The sequence below is a fragment of the Anabrus simplex genome, chromosome 4 (genome assembly GCF_040414725.1).
Source record: "Anabrus simplex isolate iqAnaSimp1 chromosome 4, ASM4041472v1, whole genome shotgun sequence".
In the NCBI taxonomy this organism is placed as follows: domain Eukaryota; kingdom Metazoa; phylum Arthropoda; class Insecta; order Orthoptera; family Tettigoniidae; genus Anabrus; species Anabrus simplex.
The window spans coordinates 373,901,499-373,928,529 of NC_090268.1; the positions used below are offsets into that span (position 1 = coordinate 373,901,499).

General features: G+C 39.3%; 1 long non-coding RNA gene across 2 annotated transcripts in view; it reads left to right on the forward strand.

Moving 5' to 3' along the window:
* The first annotated feature begins 2,433 nt into the window (after positions 1-2,433).
* Positions 2,434-27,031, forward strand: part of LOC136872015 (uncharacterized) — a 29,693-nt gene continuing 5,095 nt past the window's right edge. Inside the window, exons 1-4 of one of the 2 annotated variants that reach the window (XR_011018053.1) lie at positions 2,434-3,350; positions 3,508-3,654; positions 4,254-4,400; positions 8,836-8,981. This is a non-coding gene — a long non-coding RNA (uncharacterized lncRNA). The remainder of the gene's footprint in view (positions 3,351-3,507; positions 3,655-4,253; positions 4,401-8,835; positions 8,982-27,031) is intronic. The other variant, XR_010859858.2, reaches the window with a different exon arrangement.

Below are 27,031 nucleotides of genomic sequence, written 5' to 3' on the forward strand. Positions count from 1 at the left end.
TTGTGATAGTGATCTTCACCTTATGGCTGATGATCAAATCTTCAAAGGAACCGGCACTGAGAAACTCAAGAAATTCACATGCCTTTGGTGGTGGACAAGACTGTATCTGCAGTTTCATGTAAGCCATCAACCTTAAAAAAAATACATGAATCGAAGTCTATAAGCGAGGGGAGTAAGTGCGTATTTAAATCTCTATTTATGATTTAAGTCTTGTGGAGGTATATTTACATATTTATCAAGGTACAATACTCAAGTTATTGTAATATTTAGGAAAAGGCATACTGACTCCTATTAATTATTTGGATAATAAAGCGTGTTAGAATTTTCTAATTACTGCTGCACTAATTCTTCCTTCCTCCCGCTAGTTTTAGCGTCGCTGGTCCGTAGCTCATTTTGCAGCTGTGTAACGCTTAAATGCTGAAAATCGTCCGTAATATACTAGGGGATTTACCTACACAATTAATTAATATAGTCTTGGAGTAAAATTAGAGAAGATATAATCGGCTTTAGCTCAGAAAACTCGGTCACATTCTCTACATTACTCGCAGCTGACTGGGAGAAACATAAGGCGATCGCCTTGCGCTTACCCAGTACTACACGAGCGCTATCTGGGGCGAACTTTCTCTGCCTACATCCCTATTGTATGTTAAAACAGAGGGCAAAATGATCAGAAAGTTTTGGTAATAACTTTTTAAAAAATCTTACTTGCAATGATATGATGTCTTGATGATGCTGCAGTTGATTCAGGTGCTGCAGATTTTGCAGATATTCCCGAGGTGCTCCACGCAGAAAGCAGTGTTGCACTTGCTGCAGTAGTTGGCTGTCATTCTTCGCTTTTCAGCTGGGCCTAGTTTACAAGTTGTTGTTTTTTTTATCCATCGTAGGAAGAACTGGATCTGCTGCTTCTTTTCGACCAAGAACACTGAAGATCATACTTCTTAGCTCCCTTGAAAGATTTCTGATAGTCAAGCACTGTTCTAGCCATGGAAAAACCAACTGCTGATACAACTGATTCAAATAAGCTGATCTTGTCATGGTTTGTTCTTTTCTAGAACGCAAGACCCTGTTCAAAGTAATAAGTGAGTTAACTCCTCCAATGTCGATCAAGTCATAAAAAATGCACAGTGGCCATCTTTTTGTTTTCCTTATGCTAGATCTGACTGAAACCTTTTGGTCAAGAGTATCTACTCCTCCTTTGGTCTGGTTGTAATGGTCAATCATAATTGCTTTGCCTTCGTGATTCACTCCCTTGTCTTGGTGCATTGTGGAAATAAGGCAAACTACCTTGATCTTCTTAGCCTTGTGCGATAGAAGTGTTGTCGTGTTGCTGAAAAGGTATTTTGCATCACCAATGTCCCTGTTCTTTGTTGATCTCATACTCAAAGGTATCTCTGCTTTGTTTAGGCGGATTGTTCCTAAAAGTGTCAGCTTATGAGGAGCCTTGAGCAATTCGTCAACCAACGGAACGGTTGTGAGCCAGTTATCCATTGTTATGTTGTGGTTCGATCCGTGAAACGGAGCCGTTAACTTTTTCACATAGTAGTGGGAAACAGGGCCTTCGACGGTTGTTTTGTTTCCCTAAATATGGCTCAGCAGCTAACATATACTTAGAACCAGCATCACAAACCGTAACAATTGTTAACCCATATTTAGCTGGCTTTTTAGGCAAATACATTTTGAATGGACATCTGCCCCTAAATGCAAGCAGCTGCTCATCAATGGTGAGATACGGGCCAGCCTCATAGTTGTCTATGCATGATTTCATGAAAGCTTCCCAAAGGTTCCTTATAGGTGCGAAGCAATCCGTCGCTACTCTCTCAGCTCGGGTAGTTTTGTCATCGAATCTGAGACAATCTAATAAAAATTGGAATCGCTTTTCACTAAAGCAAACTCTGTAAACATTACCACTTACAAAAGAATCAAACATTATTGCTGTATTTAGGCTATTGTCCTTGTGGAGAGCAGAGAATATTAGAATGCCCAAGAGTACCTTTATCTCTGTGGGAGAGGTTTGACTGTTTGAAAACTGAATTGTTTTGTATTTGGCTTGTTTTCTCACTATTTCTTAATTTGTATAAGTAACGATTGAGTTTACCATAGTATCAGTAAAGAACAACTGAAACTCATCAAAAGGGGTTAGAACATCTTTACCGCTACCTTTAGGCCATTGTCAGATATTCACAATATTTCTAAGAGTACTGTATTTCTTGTACTTATGGTTGGAAGATTTTCAGTCCAGGATTAACCGTTTTTTCCTTTGATTATTTTTGTTGTTCATTGTGGAGTCGACCTTGCAGATCCTAAAGAACCAGTAATAGTAGTAGTAGCAGTAGTATTACTACTATCAGGTCTTGATTCAGCAGATAGAGTTGTAACAGATTTTGTCCCACAACTACCAGAGGGATGAGAGGTGTAAAGAACTTGTGTAGTAGTGCTGTATGGGCCAACCACTCCTGATGTGAACATTGAATCTTTTTCATTTGTTGAATGAACACAACGTTTTCTCTGCAAACGTCCACGAAATTCATCATCTGAGGATGAAGGTATATAGTCGTCGCTCCCAGAGTATTCTAAAATGTTACTTTCTGACTCACTTCTGCTATCTCCTTCATCTTCATCAGTATCAAAGCTATCATCATTTAAAAGTTTGTCAGTCTCTAATGGTGACAAAGCCATTTTATAAAAAAAACTAGTAGTCTAAAAAACAGTGTAAAACTTGACAAAAACAAATAAAAAGATGTACTTAATATAGACTATCGCACTAATTATCAACACACTAAGTCAACAACAACGATGAATATTTGATATAACAATTAAACTGAAACACAACACACCGTAAAATAGTTACACCATCGGCATGATATCATAACATTCACAAACTGACATCAAGAGCTCAAAAACCATTGGGAGGGCCAGAACAGTCCATGCAGCAACCTGTCTATGCAATCAAATTTATGTTACGTTTCGTAAAAATTACGACATCATACCATTCCAGGGTTAAGCCAACCAAGAAACCTCATAAAAAGATGTCGTTATCCATCGCAAAGCCCACGGCCACAGAAGAGCAAGACATTGCAATAAAATTACTGTTACCTAAATCTGAACTGCAGTGATCAATTATGGGTATTCTAAACACGATAGAAGGTGATAAATAGGAATATTTATATTATAATTATTGGCAGAAGTGTACTTCAAAAATAATTTTCAATTAGCCACCAATAGACTGGTAATTAAGTTAGTGAAGTATGTGATTTGTGAATTTACAAACTCTAAAATTCATACATACAGTATGAACTTAAAGTATGTCATCTGAAATCATCATTCTTCTGCTTTCCTCGAGACAAAACAATGTAAGTAAATTCCAATATTGTAAAATATAACATTAGGTTTAACATTCAGTTGTCAACAAGTATTCTTATCATGGATGAATTACATAAATTGAAAGTTGACAATCGCATAATAGTTGCAGGCATATGTTAGATTTCATTTTGTTATTTCTTTTTGTAGGTGTGATCAGTGGGTTATCAAGTTATCAAGTGATTTGGATAACATTTACAAGAAAGAAGGACCTACCTACTTCAATAGCACATACATGATATGTTGAGATCACTTCCAATCCACAGATTTTAGGAATCCTCGGCTGTATAGTCAGGGGTAAGTTATGAATTAATCAATCACTACTGAACTGCATTTAATGCAATCGCCTAGGTGGCAGATTCCCCATTTGTTGTTTTCCTAGCCTCTTTTTAAATGATTGCAAATAAATTGGAAATTTATTGAACATCTCCCTTGGTAATTTATTCCAATCCCTACCTCCTCTTCTTATAAACAAATATTTGCCCCCATTTGTACTCTTGTATTCCAGCTTTATCTTCATTTTGTAATCTTTCCTACTGTTAAAGACACCACACAAACTTATTCATCTACTCATGTCATTCCACGCCATCTCTCCTCTGACAGCTCAGAACATACCACTTAGTCCAGCAGCTCGTCTCCTTTCTCCCAAGTTTTCCCGCCCAAACTTTGCAACATTTTTGTAACACTACTCTTTTGTCAGAAATCACCCAGAGCAAATCAAGCTGTTTTTCTTTGGACTTTTTCCAATTATTGAATCAAGTAATCCTGGTGAGGGTCCCATACGCTGGATCCATACTGTAGTTCTATTCTTGGATTAATTACATAAATCAAAAGTACACACTGGCATAAATGTTGCACTCATAACTTAGAATTTAATTTGTTTTCTTTTGTTGTAGGTGTGATCAGTGGGTTATCAAGTTATCAACTGATTTGGATGGCATTTACAAAAAAAGAAGGACCTACCTACTTAAATAGCACCTACAAGATATGTTGAGATCACTTCCAACCCCAGATTTTAGGAATCCTCAGATATATTGTCAGGGGTAAGTTATCAATCAATCACTACTGAACTGCATTTAGGGCAGTCGCGCAGGTGGCAGATTCCCTATTTCTTGTTTCCCTAGCCTCTTCTAAAATGATTGCAAGGAAATTGGAAATTTATTGAACATCTCCTTTGGTAAGTTATTCCAATCCCTACCTTCCTTTCCTATAAACGAGTATTTGCCCCAATTTGTCCTATTGCATTCCAGCTTTATCTTCATTTTGTGCTCTTCCCTACTGTTAAAGACACCACTGAAACTCATTCGCCTACTATTGTCATTCCACGCCATCTCTCCACTGACAGCTTGGAACATACCACTTACATATCAGATGTAAGGCTTTTCAGGTGTTTGCTCTATTAACCAGCGTTTCGTCTTAGGTCTGATAATAGACTTGTCAGAGTGGGATGTGTCAGACCCTACCCACTGACGCTGGGTGTATGCAGGTGGACTTATCAGAAGCCTTATAAGAGGCACAGTCTGATAACTGCATACGGGAGATAAATCTTCACAATGGAATTATTGCCCGCCTAGCAATTCCGAATGGAAAATTCTAAATTCCCATGGAGGGAATTAGATAATTTTCACCAATAGAGCATGTCAAAAACATATCACATTTAGAGCTTTTCAGGCGTTTGCTTTATTAACCAGCGTTTCGTCTTAGGTCGGGCACTAGACTCGTCAGAGTGGGATGTTTAAAGTTAAGAACTTCATTTTGGTCTGTATTGAATCTAGATTTACGCTATAAATTGAGGATAGTTATGTCCACCTTTTCAATACAAAACAATGTGACGTCATTAACACATCACATATTTATTACCTTTCAAACATTGGGACCGGTTTCGGCATTATTTGCATGCCATCATCAGCCATAGGAAACTTAGTGACAAGGCCTAAGTACAATATTAACATAACTTACAACATATATATATATAAAAATGAACATATTCTTACAATGACTATTAAAATTTTTGGTGTACACCATAAAACCTTAGATTAAAATTGGTAGCATATTTTATGCGACATATTATGACTTTATACAATTATTTGACTAAAGTTAAAGCTTTTGTCAGTTTTTATAAATATTACAAAATGTTAATAGAGCATCCAGATAACAATTTTCAATCTTTAAAAAACTTTTATAACTACTAGGCGTTAAAGATAATAGTGCATTTGTTTGGTCGATAATACTAAATTGACATGCATTCATTCTCGACAACATAGTGCTTAGGGTCGAGATATTTCTAGAACCTCAAAGACCTTGAATGTAATGGTCGAAGAAATTTTAGTTCACCAGTCCACTTCTATCAAGTCGATCTACATTTTATGAACATTAGCATAAAAGACGGAATATTACATTACGAACATTGCTCAACGACATTAAATTACGAAATAAGAAATTTATTCAATCCAAAATCCACCTAAAATAGAGTGAACCTGCAATCAATTCTAAGAGGAACTGTTTTGCTCACTATATATCTTCACTGAAAAAAGGGACCTCTACAATGGACTATTAATGTTTTATAGTTTAAAATATCAGCCGATTTTATAATTTTATTCGACTTGTTATTAAATAATCAAACTATATAAACGCAAGTTACAGAATTACTACAGACTTATAATGTAACTTATCCCCATACCTAGTACAAATAGGTCACTGTTTTCCAATCTGACAGTAGGCGATTTCATTTTAATGCATGTCAATTTAGTATTATCGACCAAACAAATGCACTATTATCTTTAACGCCTAGTAGTTATAAAAGTTTTTTAAAGATTGAAAATTGTTATCTGGATGCTCTATTAACATTTTGTAATATTTATAAAAACTGACAAAAGCTTTAACTTTAGTCAAATAATTGTATAAAGTCATAATATGTCGCATAAAATATGCTACCAATTTTAATCTAAGGTTTTATGGTGTACACCAAAAATTTTAATAGTCATTGTAAGAATATGTTCATTTTTATATATATATATATATGTTGTAAGTTATGTTAATATTGTACTTAGGCCTTGTCACTAAGTTTCCTATGGCTGATGATGGCATGCAAATAATGCCGAAACCGGTCCCAATGTTTGAAAGGTAATAAATATGTGATGTGTTAATGACGTCACATTGTTTTGTATTGAAAAGGTGGACATAACTATCCTCAATTTATAGCGTAGAGTGGGATGTGTCAGACCCTACCCACTGATGCTGGGTGTATTCAGGTGAACTTATCAGAAGCCTTTCAGAATTGCTAGGCGGGCAATAATTCCATTGTGGAGATTTATCTCCCGTATACGGTTATCAGACTGTGCCTCTTATAATGCTTCTGATAAGTTCACCTGCATACACCCAGCGACACATCCCACTCTGACGAGTCTAGTGTCAGACCTAAGACGAAATGCTGGTTAATAGAGCAAACGGCTGAAAAGCCTTACATGTGATATGTTTTTGACATGCTCTATTGGTGAAAAATATGTAGGTAATTCCCTCCATGGGAATTTAGAATTTTACATACCACTTAGTCCAGCAGCTCGTCTCTTTTCTCCCAAGTTTTCCCAGCCCAAACTTTGTAACATTTTTGTAACGCTACTCTTTTGTCGGAAATCATCCAGAGCAAATAGAGCTGTTTTCCTTTGGATTTTTCTCCAGTTGTTGAATCAAGTAATCCTGGTGAGGGTTCCATACGCTGGATCCATACTGTAGTTCTTATCTTGGATTAATTGCATAAATCAAAAGTACACAGGGCCGGTTCTACCACCTACTGGTAAAGTAGCGCTTAATTTGCCCTCCGCGTAAAAGGATGTTTCCGTCCAACCACTCCCAGGTAGCGCTATCGGCAGCATAAATCGTCGTTACCCAGCGCGTAATTTCTCGGCCACTTCGAGGGCCCGATAAGACTTTACCTGCCGGGCAAGTTCTGAGAGCTGAACATTATTAGCTGTATTTCTGGTGATATGCAACTCAAATTAGCTTAGTATACTGAAAAAAGCAGTATATTGTAACAGTGATAGATATTGTATTGCAGGATTTTGAACATTAATGCTTCCCTTTAGTTGCAACGGTCACACCAGCCTCTCGCATCGGTAGCGCAGGGAACACATTTTATACGTCAAGCTTTCGTAAAGAAACTCTAAAAGGATGTAAAATCAAAATCTATTTGGAAATCATTTCAAATGGGCTTTAATTTTCTGCTTTTTCAGTTTTCGGACACGAGATATATATTACAGTATGTATCCTACATAACTCAAGCGTTTTCGTAGTGTAGTGGTTAACACGTACGCTTCGTAATACGAAGTGTGGAGGTTCGAGTCTTTATTATGACGAATCTTTTTTATTTCCATTATAGCGTTGTGTTAATCTGTATGCCTCTTTTCATACGTTCTTATCACAATATTATGTCTACTAGGAAAATTGCTTTATATGTATGCTACCTATAGCAAGTGATGTTATGATTAATAGCATATAGGACTGTCGCCCAGGCAGCAGATTCCCTAATAGTTGTTTACATAGTCTTGTAAATTATTTCGAAGAAATTGGAAACTATTCCATTCCCGAATTAATCTTCCTATGAATGGATATTTATCCCGATTAGTTCTTTACATTTACAGTACCTTCCAACTTTATCTTCATAAAGTTAAAAATTGAAATGCTTTATCAATAAATGGAAGCATCTGGAACTAAGCGAGGTCACAGAACTAGTTGCAAATAGAGCATCGCGGAGATACTTAATCAATTCACAGAAGCCTGCAGATAGAATGCTCAAAGGCAATAAGTCCGTAAAGAAGATGTGTGTGTATATATACGTATATGGAAGCGCGTAAAAGAGAGTTAAGAACAACGGCAGGGAACGGAAATACACTTTAAAATGTAAATTAGAAATACGATGAAAACCTGCGTACCTTCTATTACAGAGCGAGTGACTTGACCAGTCTACTACGAGAATACCTTTCAAAAACGCTGCCTTGCATGGCAGGTTATAACTGGCGTAAGAAAATGTAATCTCGAGATTTTAATCCCAATTAGGTATTGATATTGAAGATCATAGATTAAAATCACGAAAGCTTGACATGAATCGTTGTCCATAACTCTTAAGACTCCCCTTATTAGGCTTTTTGGTGATAATCAGCAGACGCAAGCACAGGGAAATAAGACAATCGAAATGGGTTTCATGCATCTGACGATAGATAGGCACCACACTCGAAAGCGAGAAATCGCTGAAAATCAGTCTAGCCAACTTCGTATATCGGTGTCTAGCTCCGGGTAGCTACCTAGCGCTTGCGCGGAGGTGGTTGGACGCAAGCCAAAGTACCAGCCGATTTACACCTCCAGGTAGTTTACCTCCCGGGCAGCTGCCAGCCACTTTACCAGCAGATGGTAGAACCGGCCCACAGTGGCATAAATGTTGCACTCATAACTTAGATTTTAATTTGCTGTTTCCTTTTGTTGTAGGTGTGGTCAGTGGGGTATCAAGTTATGAACTGATTTGGATGGCATCTACAAGAAAGAAGGACCTACCTACTTAAATAGCACCTACAAGATATGTTGAGATCATTCCAATCCACAGATTTTAGGAATCCTCACCTATATAGTCAGGGGTAAGTTATCAATCAGTCACTACTGATCGGAATTTAGGGCAGTTGCCCAGGTGGCAGATTCCCTATTTCTTGTTTCCCTAGCCTCTTTCTAAATGATTGCAAGGAAATTGGAAATTTATTGAACATCTCCCTTGGTAAGTTATTCCAATCCCTACCTTCCCTTCCTATAAACGAATATTTGCCCCAATTTGTCCTCTTGCATTCCAGCTTTATCTTCATTTTGTGCTCTTCCCTACTGTTAAAGACACCACTCAAACTTGTTCGTCTACTAATGTCATTCCATTCCATCTCTTCACTGACAGCTCGGAACATACCACTTATAATACGCTTACAATATCGTGATTTTTTATTCCACCTTTTCAATACAAATAATTTTATGTTTCTAGACAATCATAATGTTACAACACTATTTTATAGTGACATGTTTCGCTTGATTTCAAGCATCCTCAGCCTATGTAATCATCTCAAGGTTAAGACCTGTCATATTTAATTTGCTTTGGCAAATTTGTGCTTAATTATAATTCTAAAATTAAGTAGTTAAATACATAAACATATGAATTTGTGAACATATTAATAATTTAACAATATGAATGACTATACAGTAGAAGTCCATTATAGGGAGAATTCACAACAGCGAAAAATTTACTCGCTATAACGGATTGTCGTTATATCCGTTTTTTTATAAAAGTCGTAAAACCCTCCATGCACTTTAAAGTCGGTATGAAACGGCAATCAGTTTGTTCAAAACTTGCGTTTCCGCAGATGATATCCACATGACTTACTTGTTTGCTGATTTTCGTAATCCGATACTATGTGAAAGTGTATGTTTAATTTCATTCTGAAAAAAATATAGTTCTGTATTCCTCTGAATCCAAGATTAACCCCACTTTTTCCTTCAAAAAATTTAAATCAGGCTCAAAAAGTTTGTAAAATCATACAAGCCTATGCATTTTTAGACGCCGAACATTGACTTTCGTCACGCCGTATTTCATTTTTTTGCGGCTGCACAATTATTCTTTATTTCCGCGGGTTTAAGGACCATTAACTTAACATTGGCATCATAATACCGAAGATAACTCGTTGAAAATTTTCCGGCAATACCTATTCCATGCGTCTCTACAATACAACGAACCATCAGGAAATTATTCTTGCTGTCTATAAAACTGTTACTTTTATGCAGCGTCAGATATAACCGGCTACCGCTACACGCACGTTTTGCTTCTCGTGTGCGGCCAAATTCAACGGCTAGCGATGTATAGGCCTAATCGCGAACGTTGAAAGTCAACGAACGAGTTTATTGCGCCACGGTATGGCCAACCGCCCTTGCGTTTTTCGTGCACATACTTCACAATTGCATCATCGACTTCTTTAAAGCATCCTTGTTGCGGACCACTGAATGCATTTTTTGTACAGTACCTACCGGTACGCATTTTTTCTTTTTTTTTTTTGTCTTCACGCTAATGCCAAATATTGGCTTTAGTTAGGCCTATGCCGTATTTTCTTGAGGCTGCACAATTATTCTACATTTCCGAGTGTTTAATAAACATTAACTTAAACTTGGCATCATAATATTGACTAGAACCTGTTGAAAATTTGCCGGCAATACCTTTTCCACGTATCTTAACAATACGATTGTCCATCACGAAAATATTCCTGCTGTCTATAAACCTTAATTTTACTAACCGTCAAATGCAATAGACGCGTTATGACTTGGCCACTGAGTAGCCATGGCTTTTCTAAGAATTCGAAGGGTCGCATGTTTTGATGCCATTCTGCAGATTTTGAGAAACACACAGGCACTGTACGCTGTACAACCAGTAGCGATGTGTAGTAAAGAGGCGGTCGTTTATTGTCAATGAGTTCTGTGCGCGTGTGAAAAGAAGCAGCGTGGTTACCGCTGTAGTTGCCAGTGGTATCCATTAACTTACTGTTAGGCCGCGAATGCAACAACCCTTGAGTTTTCGCATGAGATACTGAGAAAAAAAGTCTTGGAGTCGGAGAAAAACGGTATCACTCCAGAGTTTTCTGTGGCAAACACCTGAGCTTTCTTCTTCAAACAGTGTCACCTAACCTAACCGTATATGTAGCCTATCATGAAAACATATTTGAAACGCATGTAGAGAAATAACCTCCTCGCGAAAAATTTACATGTAAATAGCCGTAACTAGACGCGAGAAGATATGAAATATCCTCTGAAATCAGTGATGTACTCTGCCATATCTTGAGGTGTATGACATTCTGACGTAATTTCCGTATATAACATTAAAATTAAGATATTGTTTATTCAGTCTTTAATTTTACGAGTTAACAACTGCTATCGGCCACGTCATTTACGCATTTATTATGAAAACGTGCTATCCTCTTTTTCATTTCGAATTTTCTTTAGAGAACAGCAGTCGATGGGTATTACTAATCAACTCCAACATCGCCTTTGAATGTCAACGAGAGAGCTCGCAAATGCACAAAGTGAAAAAACTATACCGTACCGAAGATGATCGATCGCATTTTGTTGCAAACGTTTCAGTTTTCTTATTCAAACAGCGTAACGTATCCTAACTTAACCGTACTAAACATATGATGAAAACACACTTCAAGCGCTGGTAGAGAAATTATACCTTTCTCGCTATAAATTTTCATAATGGCCTTTCCGTAATTTAACCAGATGTGACAAACTACAAACTAACGTATGAAATCAATTAAGCACTCTGCCATATCTCGAGGTGTATCCCATTCTTACTTAATTGCAGTATTTAGCCTCAAAATTAAGCGGTCGCTTAGTCAGCCTTAATTTTTAACGAGTTAACAACCGTTATCGGACACGTTATTTATGCATTTATTACGAAAATATGTTTTCTTTCATTTTGAATTTTCTTTACGGAACAGCTGTCGACGGATGTTGCTAATCGACTCCGACATCGCCTTCGAATGTTGACAAGAGAAATCGCTAGTGCACATAGCGAGGAAACGATGCTGAAGGTAATCGATCACATGCAATATCATCGCTGGGGTGCATAAATATCGGTAACGGAAAAATGGGCGCGCTTAATCGCTCGTAATAACGGCTGCGCCAGTGATCGGGTTCTCCCTGTAACCGAAGGACGCTACACAGTTTAATATAGGAATTTTGAAGGGACAGAAAAAAGTCGTCGCTATAACGGCGTTCTCGTTATAACGCCATACTCGCTATAGCGGACTTCTACTGTACTAAAAATGGAATATCCGTTAATTCTAAAGTCATTGACGTCCAAAACACAGTATCTTCAAAATGTTGAAAATTTGGCTAAAATTGTTTTCCCAAAGTTCTAGTTTATTAAAACAAAATAAAATTAATTGTATTGGAAAACGTGGAATAAAAAATCATGCTATTGTGAGCATATTATAGCAAATTTCAATACAGGACTAAACATGAGATTAATTACATGTAACATACAGTCGAGCAGCTCGTCTCCTTTCTCCCAAGTCTTCCCAGCCCAAATTTTGCAAGATTTTTGTAACGCTACTCTTTATCGGAAATCACCCAGAACAAATCGAGCTGCTTTATTTTGGATGTTTTCCAGTTCTTGAATCAAGTGATCCTGGTGAGGTCCCATACACTGGAACCATACTTTAGTTGGGGTTTTACCAGAGACTTATATGCCCTCTCCTTTACGTCCTTACTACAACCCCTAAATACCCTCATAACCATGTGCAGAGATCTGTACCATTTATTAACAATCATATTTATGTGAATACCTCAATGAAGGTCTTTTCTTATATTAACACCTAGGTACTTACATTGATCCCCGAAAGGAACTTTCACCCCATCAACGTAGTAATTAAAACTGAGAGGACTTTTCCTATTTGTGAAACTCACAACCCGACTTTTAACCCCGTTTATCATCATACCATTGTCCACTGTCCATCTCACAACACTATCGAGGTCACCCTGCAGCTGCTCACAGTCTTGTAAATTATTTATTACTCTGTACAAAATAACATCATCTGCAAACAGCCTTATCTCCGGTTCCACTTCTTTACACATATCATTGATATACATAAGAAAACATAAAGGTCCAATAATACTGCCTTGAGGAATTCCTGTCTTAATTATTACAGGGTCAGATAAAGCTTCACCTAGTCTAATTCTCTGAGATCTATTTTCTAGAAATATAGCCACCCATTCAGTCACTCTTTTTTCTAGTCCAATAGAACTCATTTTTGCCAGTAGTCTTCCATGATCTACCCTATCAAATGCCTTAGATAGGTCAATCGCAATACAGTCCATTTGGCCTCCTGAATCCAGGATATCTGCTATATCTTGCTGAAATCCTACAATCTGAGCTTCAGTGGAATAACCTTTCCTAAACACAAACTGCCTTCTGTCAAACCAGTTATTAATTTCGCAAACATGTCTAATATAATCAGAAAGGATGCTTTCCCAAAGCTTACATGCAATGCATGTCAAACTGACTGGTCTGTCATTTTCAGCTTTACGTCCATCACACTTTCCCTTATACACAGGGGCTACTATAGCAACTCTCCATTCATTGGTATAGCTCCTTCATGCACACAATAATCAAATAAGTATTTCAGATATGGTACTATATCCCAACTCATTGCCTTTAGTATATCCCCAGAAATCTTATCAATTCCAGCAGCTTTTCTAGTTTTCAACTTTTGTATCTTACTGTAAATGTCATTGTTATTGTTCCGGGGTATCTGTGGAACGCAGAGGTGAAAGAAGGTGCGGGCTTGAATGGGTCTATCTACAATATCAAAAATTGAGTTAAAACTTCAGAAGGTTATATTTATTTTCCGAATACAAACTTAACAATCTTTTTCATAACAATTTTACCGGTACCAATAGCGATCATTAAACAAAATTGGGAAAATCCAAGATTATGATATATACAGACTGGGCTTCAAGCCCCTAGTTTTACAGTTCCGGAGATACCAGATCCAGTTTACACAATTTAAGTTTTTAAAAATCGGGAACCATTAAGTCAAGGGCAGAAATCCCCCAAATCAAAAGCACTTGCTACCAAAATACAATATCTAGCGTTCCAGAGGCACACTTTACAATTACAAAACTTGAAAAAGAACTAACAGGCTCTCCGTTTCTTTCAGCCTCCTCGAGGCAACATCAAAAATCTTACACTCTCTGGCATTCCATGGCTCAACTTACAATTTGAAACAGGGGTATCTCGTATCCAACCTATAGGGCGTTTGCGGAAAAGAACAGGTTAAGTAAATGGCCCGAAACACAAACTGAATGGAGGCGTACTGCGCTCCAAGATAATGAACACTAAAAAACCTAAAGGGCTCTAGGCCGATGAAACAGGGGCTATTCCCAAACTACTGAGGTGACTCGTATAGAAATTACATTAACACATTACAGTAGGAAAAACAGTTAGAGAAAAATCTAGACACCCCAAACCAAGATGAAGGGAAGCTCGAGAGGGTACTTCACTCTCTATCCATGGTTTACAGTTAAAGATTTTATGAAGTTTTTACATTAGCCGGAAGAAAGTTACATTTTAGAAAAGTTGTTACATACTAAATAGTCGGACCTTTCCCTCGGGTTAAACTGCGGAGATAGCAAGAAAGAATAAAGTTATTTGGCCATTACCTTATAGATGTTCTGCTGCCGACGAAAGAGGCCGCCCTTCTCTTGCTTAATACACACACTCGGATAGATGGCAATCAATTGGCCAAGAAACGTGAAAATCCGCAGTTCATAAACCCTCAGGGAAGGTTTGAGATCATTCAAGACTAAACTAGCCACACCCCCTCGATTTTATTGGTAGAGTTCAAAAGTAACACTCAGAATCGAACAAGAAGCTTGTGATAGGTGGAAAATTAATTACAGAAATTAGTGAATGGCTAGATTCAAAACTGGCGGAAATAAACAGGAAATATTGCCAACCAAAAAATAAATGAACATCAATCAGTTACAAAAACCTAGAAATACAAATTTTCTTAAAATTATAAGCTCTTTCACTTTGCACCAGGGTGCGTGATCATAGTCTTTTGGTAGTGTCATCTGTGGAAAAATGTCCAAACTTCTTGATGAATGGCAAACAAAACAAGGAGAACTTCACTCAGGTTAGGAAACTGCACAATAACAAAATTACATAATATTTTGGGGGTGACATCTTCTGATTAAAATTCTAAGTTCCTGTTGTAGTGGTTTCCACTTTAGTTCGATAGAGGAGTTTATCTAGGTGCTAATTTTGAATGCGCGGTGTTGAGGTGTACCTCCCGGTGCAGACCTCCCCCCCCCAAATGTCCTTGCTTGGGGTGACACAGAAGAATTTTAAGAAAACATTTCCAGTTGAAAATTTCTAAGTCTTTTTCGGACGTTGATTTGTAGAAAAAATTATTAACTGCAGATTTAGATTGTCCTTGTTGTTGTAGAATATTAAATGCATGTTGATAGATTTGACAGCAAGTCCTGCCACTGCTTGCCGATACCCAGATGAAGGTTGCCCGGACCCCCCGAGTACTCTGAGATACACCTCTCCCGCTACTATGAGAGGGGTAGTCGTGGTTATGGTCGCCACAGATTAGAAGTTAAAATACAGTCCCCAGATGAGTTGGCGGTAGGGTGACCGCACTTTGGCCTCTGCCGGGAGATGGACTCCGGCGCGCCGTTCACAAGGAGGCATAATTAGAGCGAAGTGGGCCCTTTCTTCTCTCTTGTGTCCCTCAAAAGATGTTACAGTACGGCGGCAGACAACTGAGGGGGCACTGAAACAGTAAGATCTAGGCGACAGAGAAGAGTTGTTGCTTGAAATTAGAGTGTGCAATGTTTATTGGTGATGCAGAGGGGCGGGCAGCGTGGAAGGTACTTATGTGCCAAATGTGCGTAAATGCAGGAGACGGGGGCTTGGTAATGGCCACCAAGGAATTTGACAGCAGGAAAACCAGAGGAGAAGATCGTACATAACAGGTCATACACATAAAAAAATAAAACCATAGGGCAGAAGGCCTTCAATAAAAAAAAATATAACCTTCAAAACTCCTGCTAAATTTTAATGGCAAAAGGTACTGCAATTATACATGTTTCACCTGGGAGAGGTGCACTCTAAAGATCCTCTCTGTGGCTGGATTGCTTACCAATAATGTAACTGGCGTCAAAAAATCCAATATAATGCACGGCCCATGAAATCTGGGGGCAAGCTTGCCTGCGGGAACAAAGTTTCTAACCATGACTTGATCTCCGACCTTTAAATTGGCCGGCCTCCGTCCACGATCATATCTTTTCCTAAGCTTTTCATGAGAAACCTTCAGGTTGTGCTTAGCCTTCTTCCGTAGATCCCTAATATTATCAGGATCTATTGTCTCTGGTAAAATATCGAGTGACCAAAGGTTAGAGAGCGGCGTGTTAGGAACAAATTTAAACATAAGAGAAGCTGGAGTAAATTTATGGGACTCGTGAACCGCCGAATTTAAAGAAAAGGCCAACCAATGCAGGGACGTATCCCACCTGGAATGATCTTCATGATGAAATGCGATGAGAGCCGATCGGAGATTACGATTGACCCGCTCAGGCAGAGAAGGTTGAGGATAATAACGCCGAAGTAGTTACGTGTGATATAGACAGATCAAAAGAGAATTTACGGAAGAGGTTGGATGTAAAGACTTTAGCATTGTCAGAAACTGTATATTGACAGGGACCAAAAGGAGCAAATATGGTATTTAAACAAGAAATGGTGGACTGAGTGGTTGCCAGCTTAGTCGGAAATAACCAAGAAAATCTCTTGAAACCATCTACACACACTAGAATGAATTTGTTGGTGTTCCCCTTTGATTGGGGGAAGGGTCCGACGTAGTCTATATAGAGGCGTTCCATGGGGCGCAATGCTTGATGAGAAGACAATAGACCTAGCTTAGTGGACAAGGTGGGCTTACTAAGCCAAAAAGATTTACAAGCTTTTACCAGTTCACGAATTTCCCTGTCCATACCCTTCCAAATGAACATTTCTCGGATCTTTTCTCAGGTTTTGAAGATGCCTATATGCCCGCCTAATGGGGTCTCATGGTAGTACTTGAAGATCATAGGTACAAGAACAGCTGGAACCACAACTTTCATCTTCTGATCATGCCTCGACGGGCAACACAAAACCCCATTCCTCAACACATAAGGGAGGACATGTTCCCCAGAAGAAAGAGTTTCCATAATAGGAGCCAGCAATGTATCTTCACGTTGATACATTTCAGTATATCCCTAAACAACATGGGGGCATCAGTTAGAATGGCATTTACACCAGGAGGTATGGGCACGGGAAGAGAATAACTATCTTCCTGTTCAGTGGTCTCCAGATCATGAGAAAACATGCGGCTTAGTCCATCCGCAACAACATTTTCAGATCCTCTGATATGCCTAACATCAAACTGGAAGGCAGAAATCCTGATGGCTCAACGGGCTATACGACTTGTACGATGTGGCCTAGCTAATACCGAACTTAAGGCTTGATTATCTGTTTCCAGGTCGAACTTGACATGTTCCAGATAGAGTCGGAACTTCTCTAGCGCAAATAAAACTGCCAAACCTTCAAGTTCATAGATGGAATATTTGGCCTCTTGGGCCGATAATGTCCTAGTCGCATAGGCGATGGGTCGCCTTCTGAGTTCGGTTTCCTGAAGAAGCACAGCAGCCACGGCCGATGATGAGGTGTTGGTTTGAACGATGAATTTCTTCGAAAAATCAGGCATAGCAAGGGCAGGGGCATTGCAAAGAGCTAATTTCAGGTCTTCAAAAGTGGCTTGTTGAAACGGTCACCACTCAAATTTGACGCCTTTCCTACGAGGTAAGTTCAAGGGTGCCGCTCTGTTAGTTACGAATAAATTTCCTGAAGAAATTCACCATGCCTATGAACCTGGCAATACCTTTGATGTCCTTAGGAGGTTTGAAATCACGGATGGCCTGTGTTCTGGAATGATCAATAGAAACACCATCGGGTGACACAATATGCCCTAGGAATGACATAGAAGGCTTAGCAAAGGCTACCTTGGATAATTTGACAGTTAACCCAGCTTTACGAAGGCGATTGAGTACTTCTCTCAGATGATCTAGGTGTTCTTCAAGGTCTCCGAAAATACGACATCATCAAGATAATGATACAAGTATTCAAATTTGATGTCGGCGAAAACCCTATCTAGCAGTCCAGTGAGAACAGCTGCCCCCATGGGGGCCCGAAAGGCACGCGGTTGTACTCATACAAGTTCCAATCCCTGGCAAAAGCTGTTAGATGTTTTGATTCTTCAGCTAGAGGGATCTGATTGTACACCTGATTGAGATCAAGGATGGTAAAAAACTTAGCCTTCCGAAACCACGAAAAACAAGAGTGAAGGTCGGGAAGAGGCACAGATTGTAACACCACCTTCCGATTTAAAGCCCTATAGTCAATCCCAGGCCTGAAGCCACCTTGGGGTTTCGGCACCAGAAAAATGGGTGATGAATACGCTGACTTAGAGGGTCGGATAATACCATCTTTGAACATCTGGTCGATGATCTCTTTAAGAGCCTTCATTTTAGGTGGAGATAGCCTATAAGATGGAAACCTAACTGGGATCGAATCCGTAACCTCAATCTTGTATTCAGTAAGGTCAGTAACACCAAGAATATCAACAAATGCATCCAGAAATGACTGACACAATTTATGAATACTGTCAGCCTGCTCCTCAGGTAGATGTCTAAGGTCTAACAACATCTCATCCTGGGTAGGCGAAACAGATGGACATGACACAGAGTTACATTTTAGCAAAGGAATCTTACAATTATTAGCAAATTTGAAGGTACACGACTTGCTCTGACTGTCGAGCACCAGACCCGTAAAAGACATGAAATCCGCTCCCAATATTATGGGGCAAGACAAGTGCTTAGCCACGAATAATTTTATTTTCCAAGTGAATTTAGAAATGTGAATTCTGGCAAAGATGAAACCTAAAATTTCTAATGGAGAAGAATTAGCCAAAACGCATTGGACCAAAGACGAACAATATTCAGGAAACTTACAGACAGACTTTAATTTCAGATCAAAAATTAGATGGATGGCTTTTCCGGCGTTTGCTCTATTAACCAGCGTTTCGTCTTAGGTCTGACACTAGACTCTTCAGAGTGGGATGTGTCAGACCCTACCCACTGACGCTGGGGTGTATGCAGGTGAACTTATCAGAACTTCCATTTAGACTTTAATTTGGAATATCAGTCGGTGGAAATAATAGAACAAACACTCCCTGAGTTTAATAGAGCAGTGACTGGTTCACTATTCAATTCGATTTTGAGAAACGGTACAAGTGCGGGGGTCACCGCCGCAATCCTGAGGCATTCTTTAGGACCTTCAAATGATAGATTAGAAGAACCCTTATCCTTGCCAGAGCTTTCGCTACGTGTAAGAGGGACTGAGCCTTGGGAAGATGAACATGCCGACTCAGCCGATGATACTAGTCATTTCCATTATTGGAGTTCGCGGAGGTTGCACCGGAAGTTGAGCAGGAGGGGGTGCTATTGGCATTACGGCAATTTTTAGCGAGGTGGGTAAACGAACCACATTTGAAACATACTTGAGATGACCCTGCTCCATTCTTTGTCCCACTCGATTTTATCAAAGGGCACTTATTACGCATATGTTCCGTAGACCCACAAGCGTAACACTTGCGGGTGGTGAATGTTCGGCGAGGTGAAGGGCGAAAATTACTAGAAGACAGAGGTGGCTCCATAGCGACTCTTAAGGTGTCGGCATACCGCACTCCTTCGGTTGATACAGCCATAGCCTCTAATTCTGCCAAGGTTTGAGGACGAGACTCAAAAACATAAATAGGATCTATAAGGTGGTGAGATAACTTCAACAATCACTTGCACTGTTGGGTCTTCCGAAAAAATGCAGGGCGAACACTCGGGTATAAAATTTGATATCTTGGATGTAATCTGCCAGATTTTCGTCCAGGTGTTTTACCATACAATAGTACTTCTGGATTAGAGAGGACATTGCCCTAGCTGGAATGAAATTTGCCAGAAGGTAAGCCTGGAAGTCTTCTATGGATGATTTGTCCAGCTATAGCTTTAACTATCTCGTCCGATAGGACACCTACAGAATATGGGTACATGATTTGAACAATTTGGGAGTGAGAGAGAGAAAACACTAGTGCGTGATCCTGAAATTCAACTAAAAACCTGAGAAAAGAAATTACATCATTAGTGGAATTTACTGAAAATTTTGAAATTCCCCTAATCAACATAGCCAGTGGATGGGGCAGACCACTAAAACAGGGTGACATAATTGGTGACGGCCTAGATGGTTGAGAGGCTTCAGGCACAGCATTGTTCAAAAAGAGTGGTGGAATTGGTGTACGACGATCAGACTCGTTTTCTATTGGAGCAGAAGTTTGTTGAGTTGCCACAGATTTTCTACTTTCTACACCCTTGGAAGAATCCTCCTCACTTACAATGTTTATCGTCAGGGCTTGGTCGGTTTTGGGAGCAGCTGCCACAGTTAACAATTGACTGACTGTATTTGACATTTTAGAAAGGTGTTCAACAGGATTACTAGCCTCCTTAACATGAACTTCTTTCAATTTTAGAGACAATAGTTCGCCAACCCTGTTATAAAAAGGGAATCGTCTAGCCTGTACTCTCTTAAGTTGATTAGAAGATGGATCACTTACTTCAAAAAACTAACTACATGTGCTAGCTCGGTGGTATTGTCGGTGATAGTGGAGAGAGCCTCATCAATTTCTTTTTCCCCCAAGGTTGGGATACAAATTGGTAATTCTAATGATTCTTTAAGTTTGGTAGTATCTGCCGCAACCGTGCCTCCAGATTGAACATTTCTAAGGAGTAACTCATAGATCAATAGGGATGTAGGCAGAGAAAGTTTGCGCCAGATAGCGCTGGTGTACTACTGGGTAAGCGCAAGGCTATCGTCTTATGTTTCTCCTAGTCAGCTGTGAGTAATGTATAGAATGTGACTAAGTTTTCTGAGCTAAAGCCGATTGTATCTTCTCTAATTTTACTCCAAGACTATATTAATTAATTGTATAGGTATATCCCCTAGTATATTACGGACGATTTTCAGCGTTTAAGCCTTAAACAGCTGCAATATGAGCTACGGACCAGAAACGCTAAAACTAGTGGGAGGAAGAAAGAATTAGTACAGCGGTAATTAGAAAATTCTAACATGCTTTATTATCCAAATAATGAATAGGAGTCGGCATGCCTTTTCCTAAAGATTACAATTACTTGAGTATTGTACATTGATAAATGTATAAATGTACCTCCACAAGACAAATCATAAATAGATATTTAAACACGCACTTGCTCCCCTTGCTTATAAACTTTGGTTCATGTATTTTTTTAAAGGTTGATGGCTTACATGAAACTGCAGATGCAGCCTTTGTCCACCACCAAAAGCATGTGAATATTCTTGAGTTTCCCATTGCTGGTTCCTTTGAATATTTTACCATCAGCCATAAGGTGAAGGTCACTATCACAAATTTGCATCTGATGGATTATTTCGTATTTAGAAAATTGGAAATAGATGGAGCACCTGTTTCCAGCTACAGATCTTTGTGTTATGCTGGATACAGACTTTTCAGTGAAAAGTGAAATCCGAGTACACAATTAAGACCTATAATGTGAAGCTTATTTTAAGAGTACCTAGTGACATTATAGGAGGGGAATGTGAACATTTTGTTGGAGCAGGCCCCAAAGCATGTTGTAAGCATATTGCTGCTGTAAGGTACGCATTAGAGCACTTCCCCTAAGACTGGTATTATTCAGTGTTCAGAAACATGCAGCCAAAATTTTTAAACTTTTCAGCATCCCCTTACCAAATGGTTAAGGCCAGTTGGCCGTATGAAAGAGGAATACTTGCCTTTGGAACAAGTTTCGCTATTACAATCTCAGTTCCACCAGTTATAACTCTAGTCGAGGGGTAATTCTGTCTAAAAGCAAGGGGGCTGTTTTCAAGAACATTTTCTCTATCAGGCCAAATGTTCAACTCTTCAAATTGGCAGTACATGAAATTAATCCAAACATTAAACATTCTCCCAACAGTAGTTTTATGGATTCCGAAGTTAAGGCCTAGTTCTTTGTCAGATTTGTTGGTCCTTAGCTTCATAACTGTCAAGAAGAAACACAGTCTGGCTTCAAGAGGGAATGTCTGTAAATTGCATCTGTTTTCTCCCAGAACAGCAAACACCAAATTACAATGTTGGATGTCTACAAACCCTGTATAAAGCAATATGGCATCAGGATTACGCATTGTTTGCTCAACAACCAAATTACTTGTAGTATTTTTTGAGTGCTGATGTCTATGATAATGGGAGTCACAAATGTAACATTTACTTCTTCGGGTATATTCACGATTTCTTCCCATACTTCAAAGAAGGCGATTTCTGCATATTCCGATATTGTAGGCTTATCGTTGTAATCCGGCAATTTTTTGGTGTATGACCTCTTCCTTGTTTTTGTTGTGTTCGTGGTCCATGGAAAAAGCGATGGAACAGCGCCCGGTTTTAATCTTGCTCTCTCACCTTTAAATTCTAACGCATAAATTCGGTGGTTGTTATCAACATGCCTAATTAGTTTATAGTTAGAAAATATGAATTATTTGCCTTTGTAAATCGCACCTACCCAACAAAGGTTTCGTAAAGTCATCGGGTTGAAAATAATGGGAACACACTTTAATGTTTTCGGTCAGATTCTTCTCACCGAATTTTTTCCTTCTAATAGCATGTAACCATTTCTTCCTCATTTCTTTATTATGTGGAAACTGGTGAAATGAAAATGGGCTTCCTTGATTTTTTTCAAGGTGTTACACTGCAATAGCTTGGCATAGTCACGAAAATAACAATTTAAGCAACTTAAATTCGTGGATATTTAGCGGCATGAGAACACAGGAGACAAATGAAAGGCGCATTGCGCTTACCCAGTACAACAGCAGTGCGCTCTATTGGTGCTAGTTCTATACATCCCTATTCCTCCTTGCGCAAGTAGCCAGGATGGAGGACTTCGTGAGGGCCAGACATGATGAAAGAAAATTTACAAATTTAGAAGAAAAAAATTCATGCGACTGAGAAAATTCTTAGAGTTCGAAACGGATACTATGATTAGCCGTCAAAATGTGCTTAATTAAGACCCATTCAACCACGCTCTGCTACCACTTGTTCCGGGGTATTTGTGGAACGCAGAGGTGAAAGAAGGTGCGGGCTTGAATGGGTCTATCTATAATATCAAAAATTGAGTTAAAACTTCAGAAGGTTATATTTCTTTTCCGAAAACAAACTTAACAATCTTTTTTCATAACAATTTTACAGGTACCAATAGCGATCATTAAACAAGATTGGGAAAATCCAAGATTATGATATTTACAGACTCTGGGCTTCAAGCCCCTAGTTTTACAATTCCAGAGATACCGGATCCAGTTTACACAATTCAAGTTTTAAAAAATCGGGAACCATTAAGTCAAGGGCAGAAATCCCCCAAATCAAGATCACTTGCTCCCAAAATACAATATCTAGCCTTTCAGAGGCACTCTTTACAATAACAAAACTTGAAAAAGAGCTAACAGGCTCTCCGTTTCTTTCAGCCTTCTCGAGGCAACGTCAAAAATCTTACACTCTCTGGCCTTCCATGGCTCAAATTACAATTTGAAACAGGGGTATCTCGTACCCAACCTATAAGTCCTTTGCGGAAAAGAACAGGTTAAGTAAATAGCTTGAAACTATGGAGGCATACTGTGCTCCAAGATAATGAACACTAAAAAACCTAAAGGGCTCTAGGCCAATAAAACAGGGGCTATTCCCAAACTACTGAGGTGACTCGTATATAAATTACATTAACACATTACAGTAGGAAAAACACTGTAATGTGTTTTTCCTGTCAGCGTACTGACCTTCGGTTCAGAGGGTCCCGGGTTCGATTCCCGGCTGGGTCGGGGATTTTAACCTTAACTGGTTAATTCCAATGGCACGGGGGCTGGGTGTATGTGCTGTCTTCATCATCATTTCATCCTCATTACGACGCACAGGTCACCTACGGGTGTCGAATAGAAAGACCTGCACCTGGCGAGCCGAACTTGTCTTCGGACACTCCCGGCACTAAAAGCCATACGCCATTTCATTTCAGTAGGAAAAACAGTTAGAGAAAAATGTAGACACCCCAAACCAAGATGAAGGGGAGCTCGAGAGGGTACTAGACTGTCTATCCCCGGTTTACAGTTAAAGATTTTATGAAGTTTTTACACTTGCCAGAAGAAAGTTACATTTTAGAAAAGTTGTTACATACTAAATAGTCGGACCTTTCCCTCGGGTTAAACTGCGGAGATAGCAAGAAAGAATAAAGTTATTTGGCCATTACCTTATAGATATTCTGCTGCCGACGAAAGAGGCCGCCCTTCTCCTGCTTAACACACACACTCAGATAGACGACGATCAATTGGCCAAGAAACGTGGAAATCCACTGTTTAGAAACCCTCAGGGAAGTTTTGAGATCATTCAAGACTAAACTAGCCACACCCTCTCGATTTTATTGGTAGAGTTCAAAAGTAACGCTCAGAATCAGACAAGAAGCCTGTGATAGGTGGAAAATTAATTACAGAAATTAGTGATTGGCTAGATTCAAAACTGGCGGAAATAAACAGGAAATATTGCCAACCAAAAAATAAATGAACATCAATCAGTTACAAAAACCTAGAAATACAAAATTTCTTAAAATTATAAGCTCTTTCACTTTGCACCAGGGTGCGTGATCATAGTCTTTTGGTAGTGTCATCTGTGGAAAAATGTCCAAACTTCTTGATGAATGGCAAACAAAACAAGGAGAAATTCACTCAGGTTAGGAAACTGCACAATAACAAAATTACATAATATTTTGGGGGTGACAGCTTCTGATTAAAGTTCTAAGTTCCTGTTGTAGTGTTTTCCACTTTAGTTCGATAGAGGAGTTAATTTAGGCGCTAATTTTGAATGCACGGCGTTGAGGTATACCTCCCGGTACAGTTATCATAGGTATATTTTAATACTTCTTTAGTATTACTCATCTCCCCTATCTGGACATTATCTTTGTAACCAACAATCTTTACATACTGCTGACTGAATACTTCTTCCTAGCATACACAATCCCCTTGTTCATTAATGATTCCTGGAATGTCCTTCTTTGAACTTGTTTCTGCCTTAAAGTACCTATACATACCCTTCCATTTTTCACTAAAATTTGTATGACCCCCAATTATGCTTGCCATCATGTTATCCTTAGCTGACTTCTTTGCTAGATTCAATTTCCTAGTAAGTTCCTTCAATTTCTCTTTACTTCTATAACCATTTCTAACTCTATTTCGACCGAGCTCCTTAGCTGCAGTCGCTTAAGTGTGGTATCCAGTATTCGGGAGATAGTAGGTTCGAACCCCACTGTCGGCCGCCCTGAAAATGGTTTTCCGTGGTTTCCCATTTTCACACCAGGCAAATGCTGGGGCAGTACCTTAATTAAGGCCACAGCCGCTTCCTTCCCACTTCTAGCCCTTTCCTGTCCCATCGTCGCCATAAGACCTATCTGTGTCCGAGCGACGTAAAGCAACTAGGAAAAAACTCTATTTCGTTCCAACCTGCACCTCCTTAGTCTCTTTACTTCTCTGTTATAATATAGTGGATCTTTAAAGGTACAAACCTATTTTCACATTCCTCAACAATTGCTTTAAACCCATCCCAGAGTCTGTTTACATTTTTATTTACCATTTTCCAGCGATCATAGTTACTTTTTTTAAACTCCCTCATGCCTCTTTTATCAGCCATATGGTACTGCCTAATAGTCCTAATTTTAATACCTTCCTTTCTTTCATATTTATTTTTAACTACGACAAAAACAGTTTCGTGATCACTAATACCATCTATTACTTCGGTTTCTCTGTAAAGCTCAATAATAATAATAGTTATTATATAATGAATGCACCAAATTTAACATTTCACTATTCATAATGAATTGTAAATATTAGTTGCAGCAGAAACATGTCAGCGATTCTTTTCTCTGAGGACAGATGAGAGTGTGATACCTATCACAAGCTTTACCGCGTGGAGCGCAGATACACTGCGTACTTGGCCCGTGGTAACTGAATGCTGAAACCTGCCCTCACTTTGTCATTCCTACAAGATTTTGTTTTTTACTATCTTTACAGAGGGTTGTTCCTAGGCATTCCCTTGCTGCTTTTACTACCGCATCACTGTGTGCCACCCATTCTCTTTCTATATCGTATGCCTGTATCTTGGACTGCATTACTTCCATAGGTCCGAGGCTTGCTTGAATTGTTCCAAGCTTCGTCGATTCCCCCTATGGGTGGGGGTGGTAGAATAACGACCCCGGTATATCCTGCCTGTCGTAAGAGGTGACTAAAAGGGGCCCCAGGGGCTATGAACTTTGGAGCGTGGGTTCGCAACCACGGGGCCCTTAGCTGAGTCCTGGCATTGCTTCCACTTACTTGTGCCAGGCTCCTCACTTTCATCTATCCTATCCAACCTCTCTTGATCAACTCTTGTTCTTTTCCTACCCCAACGGCATTACGGACAGGGCTTAGGACGTTTTTCACGTTTATGTCCTTCGTGGCCCTTGTATTCCTTTGGCCGATACCTTCATTTTTCGAAGTGTCGGATCCCTTCCATTTTTTCTCTCTGATTAGTGTTATATAGAAGATGGTTGTTCAGTTGTACATCCTCTTAAAACAATAATAACCACCACCACTCTGTGTCCTGCTCCATGGCTAAATGGTTATCGTGCTGGCCTTTGGTCACGGGGGTCCTGGGTTTGATTCTCAGCAGTGTCGGGAATTTTAACCATCATGGGTTAATTCAGTTGGCACTGGGGCTGGGTGTATGTGTCGTCTTCATCATCATTTCATCCTAATCACGACGCATGGGTCGCCTACGGGCATCAAATAAAAAGACCTGCACCTGGCGAGTCGAAGTTGTCCTTGGACACTCCCGGCACTAAAAGCCATACGCCATTTCTATTTACCACCACTCTGTGAAGCAGTATGCTACCTTACTTCTAGTCCTAGTGAGGACCTCTCCCCTAATGG